The sequence below is a fragment of the Perissodus microlepis genome, chromosome 1, assembly GCF_051167445.1.
Source record: "Perissodus microlepis isolate ML-2025 ecotype Zambia chromosome 1, ASM5116744v1, whole genome shotgun sequence".
In the NCBI taxonomy this organism is placed as follows: Eukaryota; Metazoa; Chordata; class Actinopteri; order Cichliformes; family Cichlidae; genus Perissodus; species Perissodus microlepis.
In genome coordinates, this window is record NC_140461.1 from 21,562,208 (window position 1) to 21,575,004 (window position 12,797).

A 12,797-nucleotide genomic window follows, 5' to 3' on the forward strand; every position below is an offset into this window, starting at 1 on the left:
CACAGTTTTCAAGATAGTATCTTCACATTTTGTGTGATGACAGATACCAATAAGCTAGAGCTAATTTAATTTTGTTAAAAATTGGCTCAAGGTCACACTAAAGGTGAAAATCAGTAAAAACTTTATATTACCCACATTTTTTATGGATCATGTTCAAACTTCATAACAACATACTAGGCATTGGGGGACATGAGCACCTAGGTGGGCTAATCATTTGACCTTGCATTTAGATGTATTTGACTATCTCCCAGATCTTTTAACTGTCCCACTTTGCCCCACACAAATACTGTGTTTGTCCCACATTAGTTTGTCGGGATGTGGACGCTCGATTTCCTGTTTCCAGTGGTTATACACTGTGAGCTACACCACCTAAGCCCTCTTTGTAATGTAACAGTGACGGTGTAGTTCGAACTGCCGCTCGGGTGGGGTAGCTGGCTCTTGTGTGAGTGTTTCTATCTTTTCTTTTCTTTTCTTTTCTTTTTTTTGTGCCGACCAGACAACTGCAGAGGGCTCGCTTTGCGTTATGCTCGTTCCGGGGTTCCGCTGCCAGCCGCTGTACTCCGTACGCTTTCTGTCGGTGATACACACACAAACGCACACACGCACGCACACCGAGTGATGCGCGACCAGCCAGCTCCATCTCTCGCAAATCTCAACACGAGGTGACTTGAGCAGCATATGACATTTCCCAGGTAGGATGTGTTTTGTTTTGTTTTTATTAAGAAAAGATACAAGCACGGTTGATCCCCGGTAACGGTTACAACCTCTACGCCTTCTTCCCAGGCATCGGGAATGGGGGACAGGGTGCGTGGATGCTGATCGCCCTAGCCCGTGGATCTGCCTTTAGCATCATTGTTAACAACGGGGCGCTGAGCTTTGACCGAAATCGTTTCTTGCTGCCGAAGTTTATGATTCAGAGTGCTTGTTCTCACGGACAGCTCAGTTAAAAAGAAAAAAAAAGAAGCTCGGAGTAGGTCTGCTCAGACCTGCTGCTACAATTCTCGGTGATTCATCCATGCGCAGCCGAGTCTACGCCTAAAATTATCGATTGTACTTATATTGCAAATAGGCCTTTAGTTTCTCACGAGACGAGGAAGGTCATTAAATTTGGATGTCCTTAATGGGCACACATCTTCTCCAGCATCGTTTTATTTAAGGGGGGTGGAAACCTCAGGCGTGTGCAGTTCTCTTTGTGGAAATGGCCCGTTTTCCATGATATGTGCCCATTTTCTTATAAATATACCCCATCCATGCCATTTTCCCACACGTGCCTAGTAATTGAATGAGATATTAGGTTAAGGAAGTAAAGTTAAAAACAAGTAAGGTGCTTTAGTCCCCACCACTTATACTGTTATATCCCTTTACTTGAAATCAAGTTAAGCAAACTTGAATGTATCTGAAGCCTGTGTTTAATATTAGATTTGTGTATCATGCAGTTCCAGCCACAGATGCTGGTGAGGACAGATGCTGACAGCATTGTGTCTGGCTGTTCATTGTGTTCAGAGGGAGCAGGGGACAGGCTCACAGGCTCTGCTTTGTATCACGCAGCATTTACCCTGATCCAGACATGCAGAATGAGTTTCAGTGTAGCCATCATCCACTTGTATGGCATCCCCCTTTTTAGCTGTTTATAGTACAACTCTTGTTTTGTTGACTTCCCTGACAGCAGCAGCAGCAATGTCGATGCTGACCCACGGTCGGATAGATTTTAAGCTCCGTAATGTTATTACGAGTTACATAAGCCTTAAAGGATTCGCAGTGATACAGCCATTCAGTATTTTATAGTGAATCTCTGTGGCATGATCAGGTGGCGTCGTTTGATCTGTGAAACAGGCCATGATAAGATTATGTTCACAATCTACAAACATACAATGAAAGCGTTTGGATAGTAGGTCACTGACATTATATAGATACATTTGCAGCATCTTACCCATGATTATAAAAAAGCAATCCTGCAGCCACATATCACCCGTTGCCAAAAAATCTAAATGCTTTATAACTGATTTACTAATCTTTGCAATTTGTTAGTGTGCAGGCAGAGGAAAAAATGAGGAGAAATTTATAAAACTGGTACAAGTCAGGAGGTTAAAGATGGGATTGTGCAACAGCCTGAAAGAGAAGAACAATGGCTGTGTTCAGCTCAGGAAGAGGGTGATGAACAGGACTGTGGAGGATGAGTGCAGAGAGAGGAGAGTAATGTATGGCTATTAAAGGAAGTAAAGGGCCCCTGGAGAGCCATGACAGATACTCATAAGGATGTGCACAGCATGTGAACTCGCTGGCGTGTTTAGAGCAGAGATGTCAGGTTTTTATCATTATCACCCCCTCCTACCAGCCGACCCCTCCCCAATCACCTTCCACCTTCAGGGCCACGCTTTCTCTATAACATCCTCCTGTGCGTGGCTCTTCCACCACCACCCCTGCTTTGTCTCAGGGAAGGGATCGTTTTCTGTGTAGCACCTGCAGTGAAGGACAGTCACCTTTTCTGCAGCCTGTTGGGATCTTGTTCAAGGCTGCAGTCGCAGGATACCAGATTGGACTTTGGGGGAAAGCCAGAAGAGGGCAACAACCTCTAGCCCTGCAGCGGAAATAATAAAAGATAATTAGTATTTGGAAATCTGTGATTAAATCATGAATAAGCTGCTCAGTGTAAACATGCAACGGCATAAATGAGTCTGTCTTAGCATTGTGGATAGCTGTGCCATAGGGGAATTTCAATATCCATTACATGATATCATGAGCAATATCTTCTTAAAAGATTTGGTCTGTAAGCTGTGGATTTCATGTGCAAAATGTTTACAGTTTGTAATCTGTTCATAATGTTTGCATAACTGAAGATACAATAAAAGACTATCGTGCCCTTGAGCGAAACATTCCAAGATCAAACCTACGGATATACAGTATCTGTTCATTTTCACGTGCCATTAAAATGAAATCATGACTTATGATGGGCTTTCTCTACAGTCTGGTGCTGTAGTGTTGTTACATTGGGTGAAAAATTAGAGGAAGCAAATTTCCTACACAGAACGTCTTGATGCATTCTCAATCATCCAGGAAAGTAAATCTCCAAAAGTTGATTCTGTTCATCTGGACGTAGCGTTTTGTGGGAGAAACGTTTCGTCACTCATCCAAGTGACTTCTTCAGTCTCAGCTGACTGCAGGTTTCCCCAAATCTTACAACACAGAGCGAACACCATCCCCACTGACACAGCGGCCAGGGAGGCAGAAGAACAGCACATCAAGAAGGCCCTGAGTAAATGTGGTTATCCCAGCTGGAAGCGGGAAAGGCACCTAAAGAAAGCTCCAGCCGATCCAGGAGAGAAGGACAACCGCTGCCCAAGCGAAAACCTGTAGTGATCCCATATGTGTCAGGAGTATCGGAGCAGTTGAGACGCATTTTTTCTAAACACCGGGTCTCTGTGGCTTTTAAACCCCAAAACACGCTGCCCCAAAAATTGGTCCACCCCAAGGATTGGGTCCCCGACACAAACAGAGTAACATAGTGTACGCTGTTAAGTGCCAGGAGGATTGCCAGGATTTATACATCGGAGAAACCAAACAACCTGTGGCACAACACAGAAGAGCTACCTCATCAGGCCAGGACTCTGCAGTCTATTTACACCTTCAGGCCAGTGGACACTCTTTCAATGATGAGGATGTACACATCCTGGACAGGGAGGAACGCTGGTTTGAGCATGGAGTCAAGGAGGGCATTTACGTGAAAAGGGAAAGACCATCTCTGAATCGAGGAGGGGGCCTAAGGGTACATCTTTCGCCATCTTACAATGCTGTGATTGCAGCCATTCCCCAACTCTCTGTGAATGGTACTCATGGCCATTGATCAGTGGTCTTTGATCAGTGGGTTTTGGTCAGTGGTTGTTGATCAATGGTCATGAGAATTTGCATAATTATGATTAAGGAACTGACCTCCCAGCCCATTGTCCCTTCAGTGGGCTGGTTTCAGTCATTATGCAAATGTACTGTTTATAAGATTTGGGGAAACCTGCAGTCAGCTGAGACTGAAGAAGTCACTTGGATGAGTAACGAAACGTTTCTCCCACAAAACGCTACGTCCAGATGAACAGAATCAACTTTTGGAGGTTCCTACACAGAATTTAGCATGAAGCAGACAATCTACAAACCACAATGTGTCTGTATGTTAACTAGCAAACAGAGAGGTGCTGAGAAACTACTAATAAGTGAGATATAATTTCCAGCTCAGAGTTTGTTTCCGTCATCCCCTTTAAAATGAATTTAAATTAATATGACTTCCGTTCAAACAGAGAAACCAACCAAAGACATGAATCTCTTACCTGTTTATATCAATGCATAATTTATTAAATTTTTGGTTTGCACTACAATCATTGCATCCATTTACTTAACTGCTTGTCTAATTTTGGGTCATAGTTAGGCTGGAGCCTATCCTACTTGTAAAACATAGCCTGGTCACCAGTCTGTCTCCAAGCCAGGTTTTGGACTACAACATCTGATATTTTGCAGCAATACTGACTCTCTCAATACTGTCGGTAGATGTCCAGGCCTGAATCCAGTCACCTCTTACTTCTGTATATTTTGCTTCCAAGGAGTCAGACTTTTTGGTAATCTTTCGGTAATTTTGTTAAGTGGCATTAAATAATACTTTTCCAGGCTTCTGAAGAACTGTCAAAGTTTTGCTTTGGACATTGGCTGCTTTTTCACTCATTTTCACTTCAGTCCTTGGACCTAACAAGGTGATTCCCATAGAACTAATAGTTGAAAACATAGCATGTCTAGGCATGGTGTGCAATGTGTCCTTGAAAAAATTGAGGAAACTGGAGAGGTGGAGGACAAAAGAAGAAAATGATCATGCCTGAAAACAATATAGCCAGTAGGACAGTATCTGAAAGTCTTAAGAAACAGTTGATCCATCTGCTGTTCACTGAAGACTCATCAGAAATGGTCTCGGTGGAAGGTTAGAATTAACCTTTACTCAAGAATTACTCAAGAACTGGACTGAAAATCAGCAGTAACAAGTCTGATGGAGTGTTGCGTCTAAATTTGAAGTATTTGGCTCAAATTGTCGTCAATATCTACAGAGGAGGTCAGGAATGAGGTATAACAGTGAATGTCTACAGCCACTATTAAAACATGGTGGGGGATCTGTCATGGCTCTGTTAGCCAGTGGTGGAGGTTTTGTCAAAAAAAGAGTTTTGAGTGTCTTTAAAGAAGACTGGAGAACTATTCCTGAAGACTGCTTAAAGAAATTACAAGAACGCTTGCCTAAGAGAGTTCTGACTGTGTTGAAGAATAAAGGTGACACCAAACATTGACTTACAACCTTCTTAGAATTGTAGATATTTGCCTTATATACTGTATTTCCATGAACATTTGCACATTTTCAGGAAGTCACTGCACCAACTTTGCTAGCAAAACATTAAGTAATTCGGGTTGGCTTTTGCACAATCTGATAAATTATATATATTTACAATATGAAATGCCTTCAATAATGTACAAACCCAGAGAAATGTGTTTATTTCAGTGTAAGGGACATTTAATTTTTGGTTGTCTGTCAATGCAGTCGTTTCCCCTTTAGCACCTATAGACAACCATGGTAATAATGTTACTACAGCATTTATAAATGCGCATGTAGTTCATTTTAGTGTGAATATTTGTACATGGATATCTATCTACTTTTTGCTTGACTTCACAACGTGGCTGTATGTGTAGTCCACCTCAATATCATCGGTCCACCTGTTTAATGTTAAGCAAGCAGTTATCATTACATTAGCGATGTAACAAAACTCCCATGATCCCACACTACTTCACAAACACCGTCAAATTGGATCTTTTGGTATTGACTGAGAAGCGCCTAGTGGCAGAAAGCAGTCTGATCATTGAAAGCTTTTGAGATCACTGCTCTGCTGTCGTATTCTCCTGTCGGTATGAGTTGTTCAATTATTCACCATCTATGGAGGGTTTATATCCAGATGGCATCATCGCTAGAGTCAGTCTCGTTTCTTCATAGCTTCACAAGCGAAGAGCTGTGCAACACAGGGACAAAACATATATGAATCAAAATGAGCAGCCAGAGTCTGACTGCTTTTTTTTCTTCTTAACATGATTTCTTAATAACACTTAATGCAGTGGTGGCAGCTATTCACACAGTTTCAAAGGGTGGACTGTGTAAACCTCTGCTGATTTTGTTAAATTAGTTTTGGTGCCGTAAAGAAAAAGCAACTAAAATCCAAAGTAATATCTTAAAAAACAACAAAAAGTCGTCTTTTGAGCAAGCTTAGCTTAACTTTTATTATCCTGCTACCTCATGTGAACCAGAGTATTTGTGTACTGCATAACAAATGCCTGATGATTTTCATGGTTTCTAGCATGTAATTTGAACTCATTATGCAGCATCTTTAAACGTTTCAGTGTTAAAAGGTTGTGCTCATTTTGTGAATTTTTGTCAGGACTAATTGGCTTCCCCCCACCCGCCAGACGTCAGTGGGATTGCTCATCATTGCTCAGTCTTCACTCACTCAGATTTAGATTTGGATGGAGATTAAAAATAAGTCTAAACATTTAAGCTGTTAAAACATATTTAGAGGAGAGTGCATCCTTGGTAGAGGTATGTGCGTTTTAAATGCAATGTTGTTTGGTTTGGCAGTCTACCATATGGGGCTTAAATTAGATTAAAATACTGAAAAAAATTGTTGCAGCCAGCCAAAATAGTCAATATGAAGAAGAACATTTTGAAAATTAGAGCTGACAGAACGACATCTACATGTACAGGGAGTGCAGAATTATTAGGCAAATGAGTATTTTGTCCACACCATCCTCTTCATGCATGTTGTCTTACTCCAAGCTGTATAGGCTCGAAAGCCTACTACCAATTAAGCATATTAGGTGATGTGCATCTCTGTAATGAGAAGGGGTGTGGTCTAATGACATCAACACCCTATATCAAGTGTGCATAATTATTAGGCAACGTCCTTTCCTTTGGCAAAATGGGTCAAAAGAAGGACTTGACAGGCTCAGAAAAGTCAAAAATAGTGAGATATCTTGCAGAGGGATGCAGCAGTCTCAAAATTGCAAAGCTTCTGAAGCGTGATCATCGAACAATCAAGCGTTTCATTCAAAATAGTCAACAGCGTCGCAAGAAGCGTGTGGAAAAACCAAGGCGCAAAATAACTGCCCATGAACTGAGAAAAGTCAAGCGTGCAGTTGCCAAGATGCCACTTGCCACCAGTTTGGCCATATTTCAGAGCTGCAACATCACTGGAGTGCCCAAAAGCACAAGGTGTGCAATACTCAGAGACATGGCCAAGGTAAGAAAGGCTGAAAGACGACCACCACTGAACAAGACACACAAGCTGAAACGTCAAGACTGGGCCAAGAAATATCTCAAGACTGATTTTTCTAAGGTTTGATGGACCGATGAAATGAGAGTGAGTCTTGATGGGCCAGATGGATGGGCCCGTGGCTGGATTGGTAAAGGGCAGAGAGCTCCAGTCCGACTCAGACGCCAGCAAGGTGGAGGTGGAGTACTGGTTTGGGCTGGTATCATCAAAGATGAGCTTGTGGGGCCTTTTCGGGTTGAGGATGGAGTCAAGCTCAACTCCCAGTCCTACTGCCAGTTTCTGGAAGACACCTTCTTCAAGCAGTGGTACAGGAAGAAGTCTGCATCCTTCAAGAAAAACATGATTTTCATGCAGGACAGTGCTCCATCACACGCGTCCAAGTACTCCACAGCGTGGCTGGCAAGAAAGGGTATAAAAGAAGAAAAACTAATGACATGGCCTCCTTGTTCACCTGATCTGAACCCCATTGAGAACCTGTGGTCCATCATCAAATGTCAGATTTACAAGGAGGGAAAACAGTACACCTCTCTGAACAGTGTCTGGGAGGCTGTGGTTGCTGCTGCACGCAATGTTGATGGTGAACAGATCAAAACACTGACAGAATCCATGGATGGCAGGCTTTTGAGTGTCCTTGCAAAGAAAGGTGGCTATATTGGTCGCTGATTTGTTTTTGTTTTGTTTTTGAATGTCAGAAATGTATATTTGTGAATGTGGAGATGTTATATTGGTTTCACTGGTAAAAATAAATAATTGAAATGGGTATATATTTGTTTTTTGTTAAGTTGCCTAATAATTATGCACAGTAATAGTCACCTGCACACACAGATATCCTCCTAAAATAGCTAAAACTAAAAACAAACTAAAAACTACTTCCAAAAACATTCAGCTTTGATATTAATGAGTTTTTTGGGTTCATTGAGAACATGGTTGTTGTTCAATAATAACATTATTCCTCAAAAATACAACTTGCCTAATAATTCTGCGCTCCCTGTAGTCATTTAAAATATGCTGCACCTTTCTCTTCCTACCGGCTGTGCTTCCTAAAGGTAATATGAAAAAGTAGCGTCCAGCAATAGTATAGTGTTCATCATTTTCCCTGCACAGCTTCACTGGCTGCTCTGGATGCGCAGCAAAGACTTTAATCTTGTGCTTTTCAGCTTACGCCAGCTGTTTTTTCTTCTTTTTTTTTAAGTTTGTAGTCTAATCAAAATTCAGTGTTTGTCACAACCAGAAATGGTTTTCTGGTTCATCTGTGGGCTTGATTACAGCATCAAAACTCAGAGGAGACAAGATGTGACTCACCATAACACAATGATGAGAATACTGCTCCCAAGATAGCCTCATGACATATTCAATTTGACAATCATTACAAAGTTGTCCTTTTTAAAAAATAAAAATCATAATGGCACAACATATTTATCCTTTTTTCAAGCTTACGTGATTCCAAATCATGAAGCTGGTGAAAGATAATTCTCTCTGTCTTAACCATATAAAATGCCAGGCTGTTTAACATCTACAGTCAGATGTCTTTGAATGAACCATGAATATCCTGAAGGACTTAGGTCAAGTTAGGTCAGGCTCTGTTGTCCAGCTCTTGATTACGCCCATGAATACGACAGCCGTATCAGTGTTACTTCATTTGTTTGGACAGCCGTGTCTCATTGAATTTCAGTTTTTCCTTGAAAGTGTGGCTGTGTCTTCCCCTGTTAAATGCATTGGTATGGTTGGTATATAGATAGCATGCAAAGTTTACCGCAGTTTGTATTTATAGACAAGGGAAAAGATGAAGAAAATAACCAACATTTATCGGCTGTTGGCTCTACATGTTATCCTTCTCGTCAACAACAGGTTTCTTTCGTGTTCCTCTTGTTCGTTTGCGAAAACCAGAGTCTCCTGATTGTGTGAAACTTTTCTTCACCTCCTTCAGTGCATTAGTGGCCAGCACCTTCAAGTAATCAATTTCAAAGCAGTGACGGACGAGTTGAGGCATGAAAGATGGCGAGAAATGTTTCAGGCCAGAAGGAAGTGTTTACACGCTCCTGTGTTTTCAAAATGACACCATGCTGAATCAGATGTGAAGAGCAAGAGCACATTGTCTGGAGCTCTTCAAAGCAGACAAGTGGCGTCTGCTACACAGGTATATTATCTAATCGAGGCATCTTCAGTGTAGTAATTAAGTTATTACATTCTTTTAATAAAAATACAATGAAAAGATATTGATGAGATGATGAAGGGGAGGATGCTGAACTAAACTGGGAGACTGGCTCCAGACAGAATTACTGGCCACATATTCATGGATTAGAATTGAATTAAACACACAAACATATAATTAATTCAAACCTTTTAATGAGCTGATTAGAAAAAAACCTTGACTTTCAAGACATAATGTGTATATGAAAGCATGAACTTCATGAAAAAAACAAACACAATGCAGTAATACCAACATTAAAAACGTCATTTTCTACACAGCAGTGCAAGCATTTTACCTCTTTTTGCACGTAACTGTGAAAATGTTGTATAGCACTTAAAAGTGTGTCCCTTCGTGTTGTTCCCTGGTTGGATTTCTGAACAATGAGTCTGTGAATTATCGAGTTTATACTGCACATTATTTCTTCCAAATGCGACGGTGTCTCCTAGAATCAGTGAGGTGATACTTACACATCATTTTACCTCTCTTTATGGAATTAGCATGCAAATGAGTCCAAATCAGTTTCACACTCTGTGACTAAATCAGGTCACATTGGGAAGAAAGCAAAATGGCAAAGGAAGAAAGAGAGAAAGAACGAAAGAAGCTGTTCTCCCACAGTGCTCGGGTGAAAGAGAAACCCATTCATAGCTGCATTAATCATGGGTGGCAATAAAGAATGGCTCTGAGGCGGCGCTCGGGGAGGGAGGAAGTGAGAGAGACGGGGAACGGAGCAGCATTGAAACCGTCGTATTCGTCAACTGGATCTGCCTGAATTCAAACTGTCCTCTGTAATTGAGGTCATTGCAACTTAAACATCTGCTGAATGTACAGTAAAGTAAAATGTGTTTGCCCTCTTCTAGATTTCTTAGGTTGTTTCAGATTATCAAATAAAAATTAAATGATGATTTCATTTATTAAGGGATGAGAAACTCTTCCTGTCAGTATTTTATAATACATGCTAAAATAATGTCTAAAATAATGTTGTACATACTGTATGTTCCTTTCCAACTTGTCATGAAATTACCAAGCAGCATTATTGCAGGGTGAAAACTACTGCTCGTTAAATAAAAGAAACATTCAAAGGACTCAGAGCAGCAGGTCTTCACGTTTTACAAAAGACTCACAAAAAACAGCGAGAAAAATCTGTTCTGTGTATCACACACATGCCAGAGTTTATCATAAGAGGAGGTTATGGAGGACCACGAAGGTTGTTGTAGAAGCTCTGCTTCTTTTCTGTGCATTTTAGTATTTTTAGGTGTTTTCACTATTTTCTTTCTGCCCCTTGTGCTGCTGTAACAAATGAATTTCCCCAGTGAGATGTTATGTAAAGTCCATGTCTGATGTGTACAAACCTGTCCAAATGTACGTAATTGAATGACCCCCAAACCTAATAATTGCATGTTTTGCTCTTGGCATCAAAAACTACAGTCAAACATTCGTGATAGCTTGCAATGACTCTTTCCAAAAACAGATTTGATGTAGGGCTGTTCGATATAACGATATATATCGGATGACGATATAAAAACGTCTATCGTTTCATTTTACGCTATAGTTTGTTTCGTGGTGTCGCAAAATAAACTGTTTACGGCAATATTTTTTCATCGTTCTGATGGTCACTGTGGTGCCTATATTAATTTCTTAAAGTTCTCTCTTTCTTAATATAACCACAATACCGACGGAAAAGCGCCTGTTTTTTTGCGTTGTGGTTAGCAACAACAACGGTAACAGCATCGCGTGTCCGCTTGTTTATGTTCCACATAAACCTTTCACAATAAAGCTCAAGATCCTGTTGAGACTTTTCAAAATAAACTGAATCACGTGAAAGAGCAGATTATTTACGGATGAGAAGTAAAAAAGAGCCGCCAGGTGCTAAAAAATAAGCCTTAGACTCAAACGTTAGAACAGGCTAACTACTTCAGGAGTGTAATAAATACTCACAAAGAAAACGGCGGCCTTTACAACTTATGTCTAAAAATGTAAAGTTTCATGCATCGGTTAAAACACTCGACTCCAGCTACATGACGCGCAGCTGGAAACACTTCCCGCAAGACGAGCTGCCCGAGATTCACAGAATTTACAGAAAATGTTACATTTTTGTGATTTATATCGTTATCGGGACGATAGAATTTTTATTGAGATTTTGGTCATATCGCACAGCCCTAATTTGAACGTTTGTGGGTGATTAAAAGCTTTAAACAAGATTCAAAGTTACAGCTGAGATCTGTAATTAAGGTCCACACTGTCTGAAAATAGACTACAGTTTTGACTGGCAGGTTTATTAACTTAATGTTCACAACCTGTAGCTACAATTTGATAATGAAATATGCCACTGTCTTCCCATGTAGAGTTATTTCAGAGATCGGTTTTTCTTCTGTGATAAGATTATCTGGGCCAGACTGAAGAAGGTGCCTTCAGAGACGTTAAAAACATGAGAGCATAGGTAGACCAAAATTAAGAAGCAGCTTGTTTTGGTAGTGAATGCTGTCACACGGTGAATAATGGAATGAATACTTACAAAAAGGTTTTTTAATACAGTTGAAACCCAATAAGGAATATTGTCTTGACAGCCTTAAAAGAAATTGTAATGAATTTCTTTTTTGGCTCAGCAGGGCTCCATTTATTCATTGTAAGCTGCTCATCACTGGCTCTCAGCAGGTCTCTGCATCCCATTCATAATCCCAAGTCATCATTCTGACTCTTATTCAGGACTTAAAGCCTTTGCATTGTACTTGCATGTACTGGATACCCCTTTTAGTTATTTTTCAATAGCAATAAACCCTCCCGGGGTTGCAGGATGCATAACTGTGCCAGCCATAGACATTTGCAGTATTTTGCAGATGGTAGAAGTTTGCCTTTTAACTTGTGTAAAAAACTGTGAATGCCTGTGTTTTCCTTGCCGAAGCCTAACAACATAATTTTGAACCTAAACCTAACCAAACAGAAGAAAACCAAAGTAAGAGTCCAAATGAAAAAGACTCAGAACTCCTGTCTTCATGCTGGTTGGTCATGTGATTGTGCCATTCACAATCTCACCTCTCTCCTAAAGCCGTAATAACAGGATATCAGTGTAATTGTCATAATAATGCCCTGTGTCGAACTGTTATGTTAAAATAGGATGAGACGAGCCCAGCATCAGTATTTAACTAGCTCGGACTAATTTTTAGTATTTTTCCCTTGTTTCAGTTCAGACACTGTTGTTAGTATCCGTGCATATGATAAGACACTATGCAAACAATTGTCTTATGTGACATGTGAATTTCAATTTTTTGCGCAAA

General features: G+C 40.6%; 1 protein-coding gene across 3 annotated transcripts in view; it reads left to right on the forward strand.

Annotated features, from left to right (window-relative positions):
* Positions 1-451: 451 nt before the first annotated feature.
* apba2b (amyloid beta (A4) precursor protein-binding, family A, member 2b) overlaps positions 452-12,797 on the forward strand; it is a 71,217-nt gene continuing 58,871 nt past the window's right edge. For all 3 annotated transcript variants that reach the window (XM_084935297.1, XM_084935317.1, XM_084935307.1), the window contains exon 1: positions 452-692. The gene's annotated coding sequence lies outside the window, so the exon portion shown is untranslated. The remainder of the gene's footprint in view (positions 693-12,797) is intronic.